The sequence below is a fragment of the Pseudoliparis swirei genome, chromosome 4, assembly GCF_029220125.1.
Source record: "Pseudoliparis swirei isolate HS2019 ecotype Mariana Trench chromosome 4, NWPU_hadal_v1, whole genome shotgun sequence".
NCBI lineage: Eukaryota > Metazoa > Chordata > Actinopteri > Perciformes > Liparidae > Pseudoliparis > Pseudoliparis swirei.
Genome location: NC_079391.1, coordinates 11,124,654 through 11,146,714, shown reverse-complemented (window position 1 = coordinate 11,146,714; position 22,061 = coordinate 11,124,654).

The window sequence follows — 22,061 nt, the reverse complement described above, 5'->3', positions numbered from 1 at the left end:
TCATTCCAGTGTCGTGTGAGTCAGGAAGTACTGGCCGAACAGATCTGGAGAGCAGAGACTCCACCAGACAGCGAGGCGGGGACAACCTCATGACTGCATGCAGGAGTGAAGATGACAAGACTGTTTAACATCATACAATATAATAGCTTTCTGAATCAGGGAATTTGCAGCCCTCTAAACATTTTGTGCAAGAGAAATATATATAATTTTTGTTCTGTGCAAAAATCCATCACAAGTTCAACCAAAACTAAACAAGACAAGAGGTGCAACTTCCAAATGTTCAGTCATTTAAGCAACTCTGAGACATGACTGAGGGTCAATCAGTTGGTCCAGCACATACAGGTCCAGACTGGAATATGTCAACAATGAATTTGCCACATCATTTTGTACCAGAGAACATATTCTACAGACTTTCATAACTTTTACTTGACCAAAAGGCTAATTTTTCATTAAATATTATTTAGACAACTATTGGAGGGAATACCATGCATGTTTGTACAGACATGTAGGAGTTTAACAAGTTTTGGACCGAATGAAGACTGAGGGTTTTGTCTCTTCTCTCTAAATTCACACTATTAACGGGGCTCTTTCAACATACTTATACCAATGTTATTAATATACCACTGTTAAGTCAATTGCGAGTAATTGAAGTAAGAATAAAGCTAGAAATGTTTTCATAAGTAGTGGTTCGCTCACACAGGCTCTGCCCTCTACTGGACTCCATGGGTAATACTCTCCTCCAATTTTGACCATTCTCCACTGAAAATTAGCTTACGCGTAGCCGGCAAATCAGGACATGCCTCTCCGAATACAAGCAGCACTCAGCTGCCTGAATCCTTATTATTATTCAGCAAACGGCGATTTGTCGACTGTCTGCCTACCTCCACAGATGGAGTCGCCTCTTCGATAACATTGTCAGAGACCATCATGTCCTGGCCTCACTGTCGAGACGATTTCCAAACAGAAATACTTTTTGCTCAGTGTACTTTCAATTCCGAAGACAATATTTTTGTTTCTCCTCGTCCTAAACAGATTGCCCTTTGCCTGCAAGACGTAACCATCAAGCAGATAATGGAATGGTTACCTTCTGTTCTATGTCTCCTCTGTTTCTTCTCTGTGTCTCTCCTGTCTCCTTGATTGTTTCATTCCCTGCACCTGCCCTCAACCACTCTTGTCTCGTTACTGTCTCATGCCTTACACCTGTTCCCCCCCCCTATATATTGTGCCAGTCTCATGCTGGATTGTTGTCTGTAGTTCTGTTCTCCTTGTGGTTTTTGTGCCAAGCTCTATAACGTTACTTGTGTGTATTCCTGCCCCTTTCTGGACTTGTTTGTTTTTTGGAACCTTTTGCCTCAGTAAAGAGAGTTGTTGTTATCCACATTGAGTCCTGTCCTGTTTCTCTGCACCTGAGCCTCACCCCTTAACAAACCTGTGACACTTTCATGTTGATTAACCCTGAAACATAGGAAATCCTTCTGGCTACTGTTCCACTATTTCATGGCACTCCACACCGTCAGCGGAGGTGTGGCTACGACACTACAGCCATTGTGCAACTGTGGTACGAGGATCTTTTATCTCAACGACCTAATTGTTGTTGACAAGTCCAGAGAATGAGCTTTGTTCCACACAGCTTAGTTGATCTTAGTAGGGTTCACAATCAACTTTAAGAAGAGAGGCCCACTGCCACAATAACAGCTGGAGTATCATGCAGGTACTGTGGTTTGCTAGCCTCTGATTGGATGCCAAGAAGCACAAGTGGCCCTTGTTTACCTTTTCACCCATGGCAGAGAACAGTCTACTCTACTGGGGGTCTCCACAACACCTGTTGAAGGGAATACCGCTGGGAAGAGTGACCTCCTATGTTACGTTGTTCACAAATGCCAAACTTAATCTGAGGTAGTGAAACAAATTTGGACCTGGTATTGTAACGCCCATTTCCGTTTCTCCTATGCCTCCTCTGTGTCTCCTCTGTCTTGATTGTTTCATTCTCTTCACCTGCCCTCAGTCACGCTTGTCTCCTTGATTGTTTCATTCTCTTCACCTGCCCTCAGTCACTCCTGTCTCCTTGATTGTTTCATTCCCTTTACCTGCCCTCAGCCACTCCTGTCTCCTTGATTGTGTCATTCCCTGCACCTGCCCTCAGCCACCCTTGTCTCGTTAGTGTCTCATGCCGTACACCTGTTTCCCCCCCTATATATTTTGCCTGTCTTTCCCTGGTCTCCTGCTGGATTGTTGTCTTTAGTTCCGGCTTCCTTATGTCCTGTGTATTCCTGACTTGCCTGTTTTGACCCTGCCTGCCTGCCCTGCCCTGCCCTGCCCTGACCTCCGATTCCCTGTCTGCCCCCTTTTGGACTTTTTTCTATTTTGGAACATTTTGCCTGCTTAAAGAGAGTTTTTTGTTATTCATATTGAGTCCGGTCCTGTTTCTCTGCACCTGAGCCTCATCCCGTGACCATCCCCCAGTTCTGGCAAGCTTTTTTTTAGGAAGTGCAATTGGCTTCACTCCTGAAGGGGGCAGGCTGAGGAGGCTTGGATTGGCTGTACAGGTACAGACAATCCAAGCAGCAAGAGTAAGATGTACCGTCGCCTCTTGTAAGGCAAAGTGGTTAGGGTTCCAACACTGGTGCAAATGTGGCTAGATCCCTATTCCTGTGCAGTTGGGTCTATTCTCCACTATGGCCTCTGTTAAATTGTATGCAGCAGCCATTTCACAGAATGTTCTTTGACCATCCCTTCATAAAGAGGTCCTTGCAAAGGGTCAGGAGACAGCACCAGATGATGCATGCCTCCTCCCTGCAGTGGGAACTGCCATAAGGGTTTCTGTTACGCTGAAGGTTATTCAGCATGATGTTTTATTTTTTCCACCCCCACGGAGGACAGGGAAAAGGTTACATTTGTTTTGCCCAGTAGCATATTTTGTTGAATGCACAGCCCCCATCCAATGCACTGATAAGCTGTTTTTGTGCATGTTATGGCAGACTTTGGTGTTTTCTGCCTTATTCTGTGGGATCCTAATGCACATTTTCAGTGGGCGAATGAATGCTGCCAATAGAGGTCCCCGCCCGTGTTTATAAAACAAGGGTTACAACACCTTAACCTGCATTATGTTTCTGAGCGATCATATGCAAAACCACATATCCCCTCCCCCCCCAGAAAATGGTAATACAGTGTTTTGGAATGAAACCCTTGAACTATAATGGTGGCAGGCAAGGTCAGGGTCAAGTGTTGGTTGGGAAATGAGAGCCGGTTCTCTGACAAGAAGCACATGATAATAATCAACGTTCATATATCTGTGTCGTTTTTTGTTAGTCGGCAGAGTTAAACCTGCTTCACCTGAAGAAGATACAATATTTTTGAGAAGATGGTTTTGTGTATTGGTAAATTAATTGTGCTTCCTGATAAGGCAATATACAGTGGCCTTATTGCTTGGTATCTTGTACTCAACATAATAATAATCACAGGACCATTGTTATACAGAAAAGAAACAGTAACAACCTTTTGAAAATAAAGGGATAGTGATTCCTTGTTGCATTTGTGTCTATGTGATTAATAGGTCACTAACACCTCCAGTTTAATCTATCACATAAAACATATTTTACATTAAGAAGTGATATCCTTAAAGACTGGTCAAGCCGTTATGGGATAGATAATATATTAGATGATTCAAGCCGTGTCTTGGAATTACTCCAAGGTTAAGTGGTAATCCCATATCAATCATCACTTGAGTCCCAATACAAATGACCTGGACTATGTATTTATTGGAAGGTGCACTTATGGAGCTTGATAAGTATCATTCACCAGCCATTACCCTATGCTCAGAAAGATGATCTATGAGAACCATTTGCATGCTAATCTCTCCATCTGCTCAATATCTTCAATGGTACCATTTTTCAGCACAATTTCTTAGATTCAACCACTTGGATAAAACTTCCCAAAGAACAGAATTACTGAAGTGATCTATTGGATTTCCATGGTGTGCCAAATTCATTCTGGGACAAACGAAATGACTCATTTGTACCTTGTTGAGTGAGTTGGTGACATTGCGGCTTTGAATGTCATCATAGAATTTGTGCTCGACATGTCTATGGCCAAGCGTGAGTTGTGCTTTCTTCAATACAATGGGGGCAGAGAGGGAGAAGATGATGCTTATCAGACTGACCTAAAGGGAGGTTTGATACTTCCCTTCTCAAGGCAGAGACACCTAATCGTGTTGGCTTAGCTGGTTTGGAACTATAACGAAGTCTCCAGTTGGTAATAACAGTGCAGCAGCAAATATATCATATACATTATATTTTACACCATGAGGAACTATTTTTGAAAGTTGGGAGGGGTGTCAATTTGTTCAAAAAGCATACCAAAAAATAATTATAAGCCTGCATCAAGAGTGATGTCAGTGTAATGATCATAATGCTGTCAAGGATGTTGAAATAGTTTCCATCTGTCTATACAATCAAAGGAGTCTTTATAATACAGAATTACAACCTGCAAATTACAGCGTAAAGATTACAGAGAAAATTAGAAAATTAGAATATTATGATGTTTTTCTTAAAAAAAAAAAAAAAAAAAAATTCAAAATTGTTCAACAAAACATTCATGAAATATCAAGTTTTTGCATGAAATTTTATTGATGATTATGGCTTACAGCTTTAAAAAAAAATAAAATATCCTATCTCTAAATATTAGAATATCATGAAAAAGTAAAAGTATACTATAAGGGTATTAAACAAATCAATTTAATTGACTAATTAAACACCTGCCGAGCAAAGGTGAACCTTGACCTTGACCTCAGCTGTTTTAAATCTTTTTTTTTTTTTTCTATTAAAATAAAATATTAAGGATTTTTAGATTTTTTTTTAGCTGTAAGCATAAATCAAGCAATAAAAAAAAAAAAAAAAAAAATGCAATATTTCAGTTGATTTGTAATGAATCCTGATGCATGACATTTTTTTTTTTTTTTTTTTATTAAAAAAAAAAGAACTTTATCAAAATATTCTAATTTTCTGAGACAGTCCTGTATATTGGGAACTACAGTTCCCGGTTTTGTCATATTGTTCTGATACGTTGTAACAATATCAATGTATCTTACAAAGTGTATTGCTATTGCTGTTGTATGCAGACAACCGCATGTACAGTATCATGCATACACATTTAATTGTTAAGTATCAGTTCTCAAACAAAGGCTGTTTATATATCCTCAAGTCTCCCATAACCAATCACATCTTTTTCATAAATACTTTTTCTAGCGGCTTCATTATTCTGGAAACAGTTCCCAACATATGCTCCAACATTATAAAAACTGTAGAGGAAAATGTTTATGGCAGTTTTCAAACAGCTCAGAAAAAGCAAAGTAAAAATAAATGAATATTTCCTCTCAACCTAAAAAATAACTGCAAACCAAAATGTATAAACACTGAACTCAGAACTTCTAAATGTTTTCAACAAATAAGTATTGTTTGCATGTTGCAACAGGCGGCGTGACGTGTAGGAGCTGATCTCCTGTGGGGCTTTTATTGTACACAGAACAATTGGTTTCTGTTCACAATACAGTGCTACCGGAGTGTATAATAGAACCAGGAATGGTTTTACAAATAGAATAATAAGTTGAAAAAAAACATTTGGTCCTTTTAATTCTGTTCCCAGAAACAGGGCCATGTAACGTGGCCACTAGCCAACATGTTCCGCTCATTTTCTGTAACCATTGTCACGTCAGCCTGAAAAACATGGTGGAACTAGAACGGGCACTCGGTAGAGCGCATACCTTCGCATATCGCAAGATTGGGCATTGAATTATGAACATTTTGGCATTAGTTGCATGCCAATTGGACAAAAATGTATCGTGCTATGGTAAAAAAGATTTTGACCTTTCCATGACCTTGACCTTGACCTTTGACCCGATTGATCCCAAAATCTAATCAAATGGTCCCCGGATAATAACCAATCATCCCACCAAATTCCATGTGATTCAAGAAGATTTGACCTGTTCATGACCTTTGACCTTGACCTTTGACCCGATCGATCCCAAAATCTAATCAACTGGTCCCCGGATAATAAACAATCATCCCACCAAATTTCATGCGATTCGGTTCAATACTTTTTGAGTTCTGCGAAAGATTTTGACCTGTTCATGACCTTTGACCTTGACCTTTGACCCGATCGATCCCAAAATCTAATCAACTGGTCCCCGGATAAGAAACAATCATCCCACCAAATTGCATGCGATTTGGTTCAATCCTTTTTGAGTTTTGCGAATAACACGCATACAAATAAATAAATAAATAAATACACGGCGATCAAAACATAACCTTCCGGCATTTTCAATGCGAAGGTAATTAGCCAGCTAATGTTAGCTAGCCAACTAGCCAACCACTAAATGAGATAAATCAAACCACTAAATGGTTCTTCTTCACACTCTTGTCACAGCGTATGAAAGACGTAGAAAGGTCATTCACACTTGTTTACCAGATTCTGGGAAAGGTGAGGAATGATTAGAGGGCCTTGACCTTTTATGTCACGCTGTAGATTAATCCAAAACTGTTGACGATCACAGCATTGCTTTAACAGGATTAGGGCTGATTCAAAACCGGAGCAGGAGTTGTGAGCCATTTTCAACCATTAATAGCTGTTTTTTATAAATTGGGTAAGAAATGTTGTTTCACCAACATTTGTTTCATCACAATACAGTCACATCATCTAGTTTATATCTTTAAAAAAAAGATGTTTCACTGTGCAGTCCTTTTATGACACAAGTTTACAACATCGATACAGGGTAGTTACAGGAAGTCATTAAAATCTATGGTATCAAGTCTCTGCAGGGCCTGAAATCAGTTTAAGTACATAATAACTGCTACGGAGCTCCCATTACTCCTTCCTCTCCAACACTACTGCGCTCTACTGCTCTGTACACTGTGCATGTACTTAATCACAACTTGTTTGCACGGCATCTGAGGCCTTGTATGGTACAAGACTCAGATAAGAACATGCCCAAATTACAGTATATTCTGCCTGCAGGTCCCAAGAAACCAAACGTTAGCCCTCTGCCAGAATATATCTGCTCGAAGGCTTCTATCGTTTATTGTACTTTCCAAACAAATAAGCGTTTCATCAAATTACCCAAACTGACAGACATGTGGCAAACCCAGGGACATCTGGAGCCATCAATAATCCAGTCTTGTTTAAGAAGTATATGTGTATGTCCGATGCTATACTGTTCAGGTGTACTTTATCTGAATTAGTTGATTACTCTGATAAAAGAACACACCTTATTGCCTGCTATAAATAATCTCACTATATGGCCTCAATTTAGCATTGAATCTATTATGCTCAATCATACATTTGTTCACCATATAAACAGAAGCTACATCCCCTTCACACCTGTGATGATTGCTTATTCTCAATTAAAAAAACACCCATAGTGCTCTGATGAAGGCTTGTTTGCTGAAAATCATCATCATAATAAAATGCTTAACTGAAGTTTCAGCATTATCACAGTTCCTTAGTAACTGTGTATATTTTGCAAACCTCTTGGATTCACTTAAATGTCTCTTCTTATAAGACCATTCCCTCATATCCCTCTAATAAATGCTAGCCTGTCACAATGTAGGTGTGCCAAAAATATATTTCAGCATTAATGGTCATCTGTCATCATTAATGAGCAGGGCTGAGTCATCATACATAAAAACTAAATAATATAACAACAAAACAACGAAACATTGCATGGTTTGGCTCCCTTAATGCCTGCTTTCCCCCCAACAATCAAAGCGTTGCTGTTGTAAGCTGAATAGTGACACATTTTATTGCAGCCAGATCCCCCCCCCTCCCACACCTCCTCCAAAAAAACCCTGAGATTTGTATTTCTAAAAAGTCTTCAATGATCCTTCGATCCAGAAGAGTGATACAATATGAACATCCGAGGCACACACAGCCATCTTTCACGTGATAGATTAGGTGGTGTTGATTTTTCATTACAGATGATGTAAAGCTTGTGTTAATGCAGCGAATGGATTAGTTTGTCCATCCAGACATTTTTCACAGTTTCATCCATTTACAACAATTCCATCAATGCAGAGCCATCTCACAGGATGTTCCATTTAAAAAAGCTGTTATCTTTAACCCCAAAATGACAACTATTACTCTATTATGATCAATCAAAGCTCATAACCAGATATACGCCAGAGGAAGCAGCATCCTGTCCACGCTCGCGATTTGGACAAAGTGACTATGCTTTTAAGCAAAAGGGAAAGAGAATATGTTAAGTCTTTAAGCCAATCTGGGTCTCTGCCAACCTGCCTCTAACCTTTGCTCTTTTGGTTTGGGAGTTAGCTAGTTTCCTTTTTCCTCTGACATCACTCTCCAGGATTCACACAATGATAACATGGCCCAGATTCCATGACGTTACTGCTTCCTTGAATGCACATGGGAGAATTGTGTTAAAAATCCCTCTCCACTACAGACTAACTGCAGTTTCCAAGCAAGCACCAGCTGCACAGCTAGTGTCCATGGGAGAGACAGAACGGATACACAAAATATAGACTGTTATGAGGCAGGAACATTTCCTAGGGCAAGATGTATCTTACAATAATGTAGTGTAAGGCTTTATGATTATGGTATTAAATGGCAAGTGTTACCCCCTCTTAAACCAAGGCATGTGACTGGACACAAAGTAATGTGTGCGGGATGTTTTAACTAAAGAAAACTGATATATATCAATGTATATATTGTCACAACGGTAAATGCATGTATTTTGCTTCGCTAAATAGATATGTTGGGACTACTATTTGAAATACTGCTCCACCTTCAAATTAGACACACATTGGAAGGGATACTGCTGTATTTACAAGTAAATGGATTTAACTACAAACAAATTGGAGTCATTTCTTGCCAGCTTTGAGATCTGAACCTGCTGTTTTCTTAGTAAACGAGCTTTACATTGCAATAAATCTTACAGAGCGCTTAAACTCCTGCATTTAATATGTCCAGACCCCCAGGGAGTCTGGTTCTGAAATTTAAAGCTAATTGCTCCTTAATATAAGTGTTTTTTCTCCATGTCTCAGAACTTAATTTGTTGTTGTAGCCTATTTCAGAAATTTAAGCCAAATACTAAAGTAAAGCACACACAAAGAGGGAAGAAAAAATGCACCTTGTGTGATTTTTTTTCTTCTTCTTTTTCTGTAATGTAAGCCAGATGTGCCCGGGACCATGGAAACAGGTGATGATAGCATTACACTGGGATTGCAAACAGATGGAGAAGGGCTTGAACCTATTCTTGTGTCATTGTCGGGGTCATAAATAAAGATTATTTTCTTCCTCTGATGAAACGATTTCTGTATAAATAACACAACAGCAACTTTATGTAAACAAGCAAAGGCCTCTTACTGGGGGTCAACTGTTATTCAAAAGAACATCAAATTATATATTTTTGAATGAAGTAGAAAAAAAGAAGATAATTGTGTCTGCCTGAGCTGTTGTTTGCAGGGGTGCTTGTAGCACTGCATAGTAAAAGAGCTGAGGATTAGTCCAACTGAGGCCCACAAGACCTGCGTGCCACCATGGTTCAGTGTGTTCCTATTGTGCAATTGTGGGTTATGTGCAGTTATCAATAAAAGCTCTTTCACCATTGTGTTTCACAAAACTGGGCCTTCCTTCTGCAGCAGGGAGACTCCTCTTGTTTCCCTGCTTCAGTAAATGTTCAGGACACAGGTCTGGATCACATCAGGTGAATATATCACTGGAAGAGGAATGTCTCCAGCAATCAGCCTTGATGAAGCGGCTGGTGGGGCTGTCCTGGGAGACAGAGGAAAGCCACTGTACGTGTTGGACTAGCCTCAGAGCAATAGAGGACACTGTGCAGACCTGTGCTGAATGGCAGACTGGCCACCCCTGAGAGATGGTTATTTAGTGAGCAATTACATCTTGCACCACTGAGCAAAGCAATGACCCCACCCTCCCACCCTCCCACCCCAATGGCTTGAGTATTCATCTTGTGACCTCATCTCAAGAAGTAAAGTTTTAAATGTTAAGTACGAGCAGTCAAAACTGAGCGCACATCTGCAGTGACATATAAAGGCCACATTCAGCTAAATCAAGATCATTGAGTCACAACATGTGTAACAAAGAGTTGTAAAGTGTTTTTTATATCAGTTTAGAGAATTAGGAACAGATAGAGTGACTTACAGAAAAGGGAATTTGCATTTAACGTTTTCCAGGCTATCCCTGGAGCGACCACAAGAGAGCACAGCTGGCCGACTCTCCCACTCACTGCTGAACCTCCCCTGTGTCACACACAGGTGTAAAAGCCCAAGCCTTGAGCACAGATCCATGCTGTCACAGCTTCAACCAGCAACCCCAAATGGGGCCTCCCATTCTGCCATTTGGGAGAGTGGACTTTCACAGTAATGGACACTTAAGAAAGTGACACCTTGGCTCAGCATGGTGCCGCAATGTGACAAATAGTGAGTTCTTAAATCATTGCATTACAGAGTAAAATGATTTATTGGCCCCTGTAGCAGAAAGCGTTATCCAGGGAGCATTAAAGATGCACTCTGTTGTCGATTTCACACATTCTGTAACATGTTTATGCAGCTGGATTGTTTTATTGGAGCAATTGAATTAAGCTGTGATAAGTGAGCTGAAGTACTATGCTCAAGGGTACACTAGAAAGCTGTGGGGATGAGTTTGGCTACAAGTTATGAAAGCTTTCTTTCAAGTATTCTAACAAAACACAAACTGTTGCCTTTGAGATTCATATTTTAGATTCACTTAAGTTTGTAAAAGCATATATATATATATATATACATCTTTATTAAAGACTATATGACCACAACCTACTTGGATCTTACAAGACCTGTTACACAAATTAATTTTGTTCCTGAGTTTTCCCTTCTCCTGAAGCTGTGGATTATGTGCGACTACAGTTATAAATAAAAGAAGCCAAAGCTTAGTTGCGGTCTGCTGGAGAGGATCAGCTCATTTCCCTTACCACACAGCAGTGTGCTGAGAGCAGAGCTTGTCTTGGAAGATCAATGTCTCCTCTTTTGTCGCATCAGTCATGCAGCTTCTGCGTCCCACAATGGCATCGGGGTGGTTGGTGGGGTGGTGGGACGCTTCACTGGAGAGCAGAGGACCACCTGACCATCTACACACACACACACACACACACACACACACCGCTGATTGTGTCTTTATCTGTTAAGTGACAGCGGATTTGTTTGAATGTTTCTTTTGGTCTCCTCCCCCTGCTATAGAGTAAGCTAAAACGCTTTATTCTAATTTGACATACCAAACCACATACACTATAACGTGTACTAGGCTACGTGCTCGGAGGATTATTGAAACACTATACAGATTTATTTCTCAGAATTATTGCCCATTAATTGCACTTTTTTTTATATGTCCACCCTGACATTTCCATCCATCTCATCTGCCAAGTTATTATATTTTATAAATGTTTTGTATGTTCATAATATATGTCAGATATGAGGCCTGTGGGTGCAGAAGTTTCATGTTGATTTGTTTATTCTTGGGATATTCATGACTCACATTGTGCCTTCAGTTTATAAGAAAAAACATTGGCAACGAACTTTCAATTTAATGTGCAAATTCAAGACGTTTAGACTGGATAAAGGGCTATGAAAATTTGAATTAAGTGTTTAACGTTTTTTATTATTATTATCATTGTATGAGTTCCCCAACTTTCCACATATCTACAGCTGTGCTGGTACAAAGTATGTTTGATGTTTATCTTTCTCTCATAGCTCAAAAGCAGTTAACATGAAAGGAAGATCCGAACTTAACGTGCAACTGCACATTGTCATTAAAAGGAGTTGCTAAGACAAGACGGAGAAACAAAATAAACAATCACCCGTCGAACCATTTTTCATCCTGAGCAAGAATGCAGAAGCTGTCGGATCGCTGGGATCCAGGGCCTGTTAGTGATGACACTTCTGATCTATTTTCTCTGTGGCCTCTCAGCCTTGACAAAGTCCAGCATCAGTGGATTTCTCTATCTATCTATCTATCTATCTATCTATATATATCTATATATCTATCTATCTCGTACACACACACCACACACTCACACAAGCCATTTGTTTTGTTAAGTACATGCTAAATGCTACGAGGTGATTATCAGGAAAGGGGGTGATCTTTCCAAATTTCTGCAGGAAACAAAGAGTTTTAATGACTGGTAGGAAACACTTCGGCCTTCTTGAACTTCACACAAGTAGTTCAATGTTAATGAGCTCACCAGGGACTAATTTATTGCTACATGGCACGGATGCATGAACATTTAAAATTAAAATACAACTAATAAAATATGGTGAAACCTTAAGAAAACTACCTATAAGAAAGTTAACTATGTGACATGTTCCTGTTTCACAGGTTGCCTTGAAAAAGATTACATAACGCCATTTAAACTTTAAAACAGTGTTGGAAAGACAAGGAGATTGTAGAAATGAATGCCAGCAAGGCACTGTTGGAAATGTAGTACCTTCCTCAGCACTCTGCTCCATCCACTCAACAAAGTGTTTAAGTCGTTGACAGTAACAGTTAACTTTACGAAGGATCATTTTTGTTAAAATAAAGGTTTTTATCTTTGCCTTTTTTTTTTACCTCTGAAACCTGTACATGCCAACTTTCACTAAATGGATCCTTAAATAAACTGGTGGGAGCGTGAGATAGATTAGAGTTACTCCTGTTGCCTAAGATGTTTAAAGACATTAGTAGTGCATGGGAGTCCAGTGCAGGAGGCTGCAGATAAAACAAGGCCCCTAAAGAACTTTTGTCTCTCTTTTTTTCAAAGTGCATTTATTCAGAATTGCCAGCGTTGCTCATTCTACAGGTCTCCAAAAGACTGGTTTTACACTGTCTATACGCATTACTCCCATAGTCTGTTGAAGGCTGATCCTGTCACCCACATCTTTCCTGCAGCCGGGCCACCCAGCCAGGATGTGCCTCCAACATGTCATCCCTCTGTGTGGTCCTTAACAAAAGAGAAACAGATAGAGACAGAGGAAAGCACAGCAGTGCCAACCGAGAGAGAGATGTTTCAAAATATGACAGCGTCATCTCTGGGAAGGGAGTGCAGAGAAGAGAAAAGAGAAACAGCGTGGAGAACAAAAGTGTGCGAAGAGAAGCAAAAAACTAGCCTGAGGTAAGTTCATTGGGATGTAAGGTGCATTTGAACCTTTTTACTAATATTTAATAAAATATTAAATTAATAAAGTACATCAAGAGGAGAACAAAAGGTGTTACATTTCATGAATTTAATGTTAATAAATCACTTATAACCAGACATGGTCATATTTTATAATTATTCATCTCATCACTATGTTTATCTGCACAATAAAACATAAATCAAAGTCTCCAAAGAAAAACAAAAATGTGACTTCTTTCTAAATGCCAAAAACTTTTCAGCATTCAGTTTTGCTTATTTGATTAAGTAATCAATCTAAGCCAAAGAATAACAGAGAATTCGATAAAATGTACAATTACAACTGATTTAAAAGCACAAATTGTCTTAAAAAGTGACGATGGAGATCTGATCCAAACTTGTCGTGTACTGCTAAATATGTGTGGTGCTCTGTTGCACACGTTTGTGTTTGTGTAATGATTCCTGTGCTTTGTGGTAATCTCTGGTTGATTTATTTGTCAGTTGATGGATATTAGATAACACTGCACTGCTATCAGGCTCATTTGTAATTTGCGAGATAAAGATCTCCAGGTCAAAAGATAGATATCCAATGTCCTGAACGTGTTTTGTGTTAGGGAACTATTTTTTGGCCTGATTGATACCAGCCCACTTCATGTGATTTACGCAACACAATATCATACACTCAAAGATAAAGAGTGGTGGAAACAAATGATCTGCAAGGCATACCCAACCCGCCAGCTGAGTTCCAGTGTTGCGTTGGAAAGCTTGGAAAGAGACAACATTCAAACACATGACACTCATGGTTCGCACCAGTCCATAATATGTCATTCAACATTGGATTCTGATTCTGATTTGTTTGCCGCCACACTATAACTGTAATTACTACAAAGTTTAAAACAATAATATTTTGAATTATCAAAAAAGAAAATGTATTTCTTTGATATTTGTATCATGTAAAACCTATTTTTTAAATACTTGATTTTAAGTTGAGTGTTATTGAACATTTCCATACAGCAAATGAGTGTTAAAACTGATTTTGAGGAGTGTTTTGGTTACGGAGAAAAGAAAAGGGCTAAAATGGCATTGTCTCGAGGAAAAAAGTGTGTAAAGTTATGTTTTTTGTCACAGTGTAAATTTGTTGGTCGAGGAGGAAGGGGGAAATGATAATGAACAAGGAATACTCTGTATTCGTACATCTTTAAGTAAACCTTTAAATTCAAAATAGCCCCCCAATTTGCCCTGCATCCGTCAAACTTTGTGACTTTCCAAACCTGCCAATTTGACAAGCATGCCCCCAAAACACCACGGAGCCAACAGTTTTTACCTTCATCAGTCCGGCCCCTCTCTACAGGCCCTTTGGCACCACCTTCAATACGCCATTCAGAAGAGCTCGAATACTTTTGCCCATAGGCGTAGTCAAACAACACTTAAAATAAAATAAAAAAACACTCTAAAATAGTTAATAATAAAAATACCATAACTTAATGCGACAGTGTATGATATCATATGTTCTGTACAGACTGCTACAGCTGCTACATTTAAAGATCAATTAACACAGTGGAGATGAACTGCATTCTTTGTCAAAGTAAAAAATACTCTTGATGTACCCAAACCCTCTCAATATGGTTTGAAGCAAGAATATTTGAGTTTGGTAAGAGTTTGGTAATTCTGATTGTATCCTAAAAACGACATTCCCACAATAACTTTACAAGAAAACTGCATCGTCAATGACTTGATAATTTTTTCCCGCATCACATTTGTTTTTGACAATACATCTGGATCAGTCTGCAGAAGTCTTTGGAGGAAGGAGGTCAAGGAGGTAAAACAAGGACAGGACTTTCACGTCGGTGACTGCTTTTTGTGTCCTGTGCGAAAGCAAAATGTAACGTTGATTAATTCTAATTTACGTCTGTATCTTAAAAAAACGTAACAAACATTCTTATATTTAAGCCAAACCATTATCTTTTACCAAACCTATAGCCAATAACCCTCTTGCTTAAACATAACAGAGTCATTTTGTAGCGTTTTGGCATTGTTTCGCTTTACTACATTAACCATATGTTTCAAACTGCGACTGTAATTCTTTCGACGTTTTCCTCAAAATGTCATTGAGGATGCAGTTTATTTGTACGAGAACTCCATTTAGTAAAAGACAGGGTTTCTATGCAAGAACATTTGTGGAAATATTTTCATGAAAGGTTGACTTAAAGTCATAAAACCTGAGAGATATCAGGTTAATGTCAGAATATTTCCTACCGTGCCAAAGGTGCTCAGAAAGTGCACTTCTCCGAAGGTTAAATGTTTTGCAGCAGATAAGTTTGAAGGATGTTTACGACACACAACAGACGACACAGGTAGCGATGCCACAGCGGCGCGAGGATCTCACACTCAGTTCATTCATCCCTCCACACATTACTGGTTTGAGAGAGCCGAGTGGCAAATAAAAGATTCTGCACATTATGTGCTTTTCTGGGCAGACTTGGAGGGGTCGATGTAACGGTTGGGGATTACTATTAAATGACGCTCTGCAGTGAGAGTAAAGCTCTTAATTCAGTTTCTTAGAGTGGTTTTGTTTTTTAGATTTAATGGGCCTGAGTAACCTGAGACAACATATTTCAGTCCACTAAACAATAAATAATTATATATTTCCATCATATACTGGGCAGAAAATAAAAGCATGTTATCCAAATTTATATTCAAACTTCTTCTACTTCAATTAATGAGGCAATGTTTAACTGTAATGCATGTTGACGGCATCTCAGTTACAGAACAAAATAATTTCTGAACATGAAATGTCTTCACTTTCTGTAAGTCCTTGCAGTCTTCGGGAATAATTGTGTTTGTTTGGATAGGACGACTCAGCTAAATCCTTTCACCACATGTGAACAGTGTTTGTCCACGATAATTACTGCTGCTACATTACACAATACAACACATTCAGTATGTCCAAGCCTAAAGTAAATCAGCATGTGGCAAACTCACACAGAAGTAATGACATGAGAAAGTGAATGGATGTAAACAATACCATAATATCAAGACATTATGGGGGAGCAGCTGGGCGACTAAACGGTGCTTCCCTGGTCCGCAAAGATCCCGCTAATGATCATTCATGTGAACTCCATATCCTGTCCCAAAACCTGCAGCCTATTTATCTTTACTTGGTCTCTCTCTCTCTCTCAAACACATAATCATTCATGCGTTCATTCATTCAGTCATACTCTACTCTCCTTGAGACTGTGAGTGCATTAATACAAGGAGCATTTACACAGTCTCCTGAGAAGACTATTTTCTATAAATTATGCTCCTGTCAAATTAAGCGATTTATTTGTTTGTGAACAACAAACTACAAATGCCTTGAACTGGAAGAGAAAACATTGAGTGTGTTCCTCATCATTTGTTGTGAAAACAGTCCCTCTGGTGGCCTCCCTGCCCCCAGCCAGTGTTTCCCCCACTGTAAATCATGATGAAATGGTTTGCAGGTGTCAGGATTAAAGAATACTCTCAAAGGACGTTGGCCCACAGTCACAGTCACAGCTGCTTCTCTCCTTTTGTCAGGTCCTTTATTGCCATTTGTTTTCTGTTTAGTGGGACGGTCTTGTAGTACCAGTGCTGGGGTGGACGAATGGCTGACCTCCAGAGGTTCGAGAACACAGTACTTGGAGCTTTGCCATGAAGTAAACATCAACGGTCTGATGCAGTGCCTTTTAAATTTTTTAAACAAAAGTATCCATCCCTCGTTGGCACATCTACCTAGGCACTGGATGTAACTTTGTATTTCTTTCTCAGAAACAACGTTGCCCTGTGCTCGTGTTTCTGGAACCATGACATACCTGTCATACATAGATCACTGTAGTCTGTATGTGACGATGGGGCCCCGTGCAATGACTGGCATCATGAGAATGAACCAACATGTATCTTAATGTTTCCCCTCAGACTCCCTCTTCTCTGGGAAACATCAATGACAGCTATAACAGCTCAAATTGTTCTGTAAACGGCAATTTTTTTAAAGTCAATTTTTGTTTTTGGACAACATTATTCTCTGTTGGTGTTATTTTCATCGCTTTGGCCATCCTTTCTGTCAGTGTGCCACGTCAGACTCAGCACACGCTCCTACATCAGAGAACCGAGTAAATGACCAGCGTAAACATGATGAATGCCACCTGTGCGTACAAATGTGTGTGCTTTCGTAATAATAGTAAATCAGCATAATTATCGACCCAATAATAACATATGTGCTATATTGACGTCAATCTTTCAAAGACGCTTAAAGGAAAGTCTATTATTTTTAACAAGTCAGCAGCAGAATTAAAGGACTTGCTGAAGCCAAGAAATGGGGAGAAAAACCCAATGCGTTTAATGCTTTTAATACTTTTAATGCTTATAATGCTTTTAATGTCACCTGAGGGTCATACTGCCACTGAAATATTGAAGAAACATCTCGCCGCAGTAAAATAACCGATGACTGCTACGGGAGGGAGTCAAATAATTCAAATAATTTTGCAGTTTGAGATGTTCCTATCGACATTATAGTTATATAATCAAATTGATAGCACATTTTACTTTATGATATCATTATAAATAAAAAATGGGTGATTGCGCTAAGTAATAAATCATCATAACTTATTCGTACAATAACAAATATGTCCTGATGAACGGCTGTTGCATGAGGCATATTGTTCTCACCAAAGTGATATTCTAAATAATCTCTTAAAATAAGTAAGATATAGCAAGAAAGGCGATAATACAGGCCAAATAAATTGATGCAAAGGAAAAAACGAAGACATTTCTTTCGGAAACCGTTACGGTTTAGAGATCAACTTCCTGCTTCAACTCTGACCTAACCTACTTGCTCATGACCAGCAGTAGGCGACTCCTCCGGTTGCAAAAAGTAATCTGATTGTATCAAAGTCTCAGAGAAAATGACCCTATTTATTGCCCCATTAAACATTGTAAACATCAGTGTATGATCTTAATCGCTAGTTCAAAGTCTTCTTCAATAAACCATTATTTGCATTATTTATTATTATATTATGGTCCCATTCAGAGTAAAATAGACCAGAAAGCAGATTATGCTTTAGGGCGTGTTGACCTTGTGATTGAGTAATTGCTACAAGAGCCATAAAGGGCGTCTCTACCATGGCTTCACTCCTCCGCTGTCCAATCACGGGCACTTCGTTCACTGGTTGCAGAAATCCGAGATGATGACGGCAGAAATCAACCAATTCCTTCGTGAAATGACTGACTGAGTTTTTTGTTGTGAAATGTTCCACCACATTATTATATGTGCTGACCGTGTGTGTCTGCTGGTAGTGTGAACAGAGAGAATGAACCAAAACGGTAAATATTGGTGACAACAAATAAAAACAAAGAGCACAAGGCTTCATATGGTTGCTTCACCATTCCAACAAGATGCATGAAAATCAAGCCCAAATCGAGTCGATAATCCTGCTGACAAACTAACTCACAAATCACAAATCAAGCTAAAAAAACCATTCTTCTTATGGGAGTTGTATTACAGAAATAAATAATCCAGGTTTATTCTGAGGTAAATTCAAGGATCATCAAGCTCACAGCAGACACTTTTTGACTTGTCAGGTCAAACATTACATTAAGTAACATTAATGATGGCTCTGTTCCATGGAGGCACCCTGGTGAGCCAGCAGGCACATTAGCTGGACCTCAATACTGGAGCGGCCCAATGGAACGCAGCCAGCGTCGATGTTGATAACTTTGCCTGCACATTTATTAAAAATAGACGAATGAGTAGAAATAGCATCATGCATATTAGGTCATTTGTAATATCACCCACTGTAATCTTTAATCCCATTTACCTATCAAAACACAGAATTAGGTTTAACTATGAGATCTTTAAAGAATATTTTGAAAACAAAGTCACTCAGAATCATGAGACTTAGAGCAACGTTCTCTTCAAAACTTCCCTGACACCAAAGCAGGGAGGAAATATAATTAGTTGAGGGTGTTTGGGTTAGTATGTAGGTGTGCCAATGAAATGAGATTGTGCAGATCTGGCTGTTAAGTGTTGGCCCACTTGTATGTAGTGTAGAGCTGTTCCAAGCACGTACGAGCCATATACTTTCACATGTGAGTTTGATGCAACATGAGTGTTAGTTGTATCACACTTGGGCAACGTTGTATTTACGATTACCTTGCACCTTGAGTTGAAAACCACTATGATGTATGTGTTGAGCGCAGTGCAATGCCAAAGGGAAACAGGATATCCAGGGATTAGATAGGGTGAGTCTGACGTTTGCTTCAGGATACATTCTTTGCTTTCGGTATTTTCTGGACAATGGGTTTTAGTGTATATTGTCCGTCTTTTTTTCTTGACTATAATAAATATTAACACACTTGTTCTGTCTAATCTACTTAGTGTTACCAGCAGATTTTGCAGCTCTACATCGGTTTGATCCTCTTTTAGTTCATTTTTTTGTTTTTGTCCACACAGGGACAGACTGGTTGACTCCCACAGTCCTCATCATCATAACAGTAAACACAAAAACAAAGACATGTTTAGTGTATCCACGTGACTGTATAAGCCGACAAACTAAAGCTAGAAACAGTGTAAAACATATAATTTTTCCACAAGTTTAAGGTTCTTTTTCTAACTTCTGTGTATCACTGTGGGAATCGCCTCGGCGTTACCAACTAAGGGAGCTCCGATGACACCACGTCTGTCAGTGATAGGTCGAACTGTGCTGGGCCCCGTCCCCTCATATTATCACAGTCGACCGCCCCTCTCAAATCATTCTCGTTTTCTTCCCGTGAAGAAACTATAGCTAAAGTCTAATGTTCTGTTGAGCCAAACAACCACCCGACCTCCTCCCTACGTGGGAGCTCTATAACAAAATACCCTGCTGACTTCTTCCCGTCACAATTTCTATGGCCGTTTGAGGGCTCAATTATCCCTTAAACGTAAAGATATGTTATTTGTATGTTATTTTGAAGGACAAATTACACCTTCATTCAAAAAATCCATGCAGTGACATCATGGAATTGCAGTCATGGCTCCGCCCACCTTCAACCTGTCTAATCTGCACAAGTGAAAACACCTGTGTGGGCATGCGAGGCCGAGTAAAGTAACTGTCACGTCAACAACTGACACTGGAGGGGTGGTCATAGTTTAAAGAGTGGGACCACTGACCGAGTGTTGGTATTTTATGAGTTGGGAGCATAGACCGTATATAAGAAGTGAACATAGTCATCATGATGGACCGCCGGTTTGAAGCTTCGAGTTTGGCAATTTCGAAGTCGCCATCTTGGATTAGGGTTGTCGCCATATGTTTTTAACGCAACCAATACACAGAAGTTACCATATTTGGAATGCAGAGGAGTGATGTAGAGACAACAACCTGCTGATCACAGTAAGCCGGTTTCTTTAACTCTCAACGGGGCCATAATTTGCTTCATGAACATCACACAGTATTAAAGAATACTTGAAACTAGAGATTGCAACTATAAACTCATGTTTACTAAGACAATAAATTTACTAAATCAAGTGAGAAGTTGGGTCATTTCTCATAGACTTCTATACAATCTGACTTAGTCGCCTAGTGCTGGTCATTAGAGAGCAATGCAAGTTTTAAGAGTTCCACATTGGCTTCACTGGCTTCACTCGGCAGAACCGGAGGTTGCCGCCTGCTTGAGAGCAAGAATGTGTTTTTACAATACTGTCAGTTTGGAGAAATGACTCCCAGGACATTTTTATGACCAGCTCAGTGTGAGAGGAATAAGAACAAAATAATGAAAAAACCACATGAAATAGGACTTTGAAGTGGTGGCATCAAAATTACAATGGTGATTACACAGCTGAGTCATGTTACCTTCACTGTCTATCCCAGCATGTGTCAGGCCTGACTGTAATCACCTTGAGACCTGCATGTTCAAAAACAAAGACAAACTGCTCTGGCACACAAGAGCACCTGTTGTGAGATTAAACTCAGAGAAAATGAAGTCCTTGAAAATGATGATGATATTGACTCTCTCACACACACACACACACACACACACACACACACACACACACACACACACACACATCGATAACAGATTTGATTAAAGCATTTTGTCATGACCTGGTATTTATGGCTGTCATTTGAAAAACCTCATGTATCCAACAAGGAACAAAACCAATAGCGCTGAAGTAAACACACATCCATGAAAGACCACACAGCGGCCTTACTGCTCCAAATGCATTCAGTGGTCTCTTTGTTAGGTACACCTGTAATGCAATGCAATAGTAACACGCTGTCAGTGTTCTAGTAGTTTGTATTAAATTGCATTAGATTGTACAAGTGTACCTCATTCAGTGGCCACTGAGTTTTAACTAATGCACCTTTTGCATATAGAGTATTTGTATCCCACTACCAAGCAGTTTCCACAATTACCATTAATCTCTAAATAAAGGAAGATGTTTTAATGAGATATAAGATGTAAACACAGTTTGTGTGACTGCAGTCTAGGACTGAAGCATCGTCGGGACCGATTGTGGACAAAAACCTACCAAATTGTGTCTCACCGTTGCCTTTTTAAAAACTGATATCACTCCACGTCAGTGAAAAATAAGATTCAGAAGGATATTCATACATATATAAGATCCTTAGAATTAGAATAATCGTTTTAAAATGTGTGTTAGAGTGTGTTTTCCAAATCACTATGAGCAAGAACAACTTTAAAGGAGAAGGGGTGTTATATCTGGCTCTGAGCACCTGTCTGGAGACTCATGCCATGCAGCATGTAAAAGATGTCACAGAGGAGCGCAGCCTGGTTCTCTCCTGCATCCACAACTCCTCCACACTCTGCTTTTTATGACCCGGTGCCGTGGCACCTGCAGGGGCTGAGACAGGGATGTAAACACAAGTCAACCAGGACCATCTGCAGCCTGTAAATGTTTGCC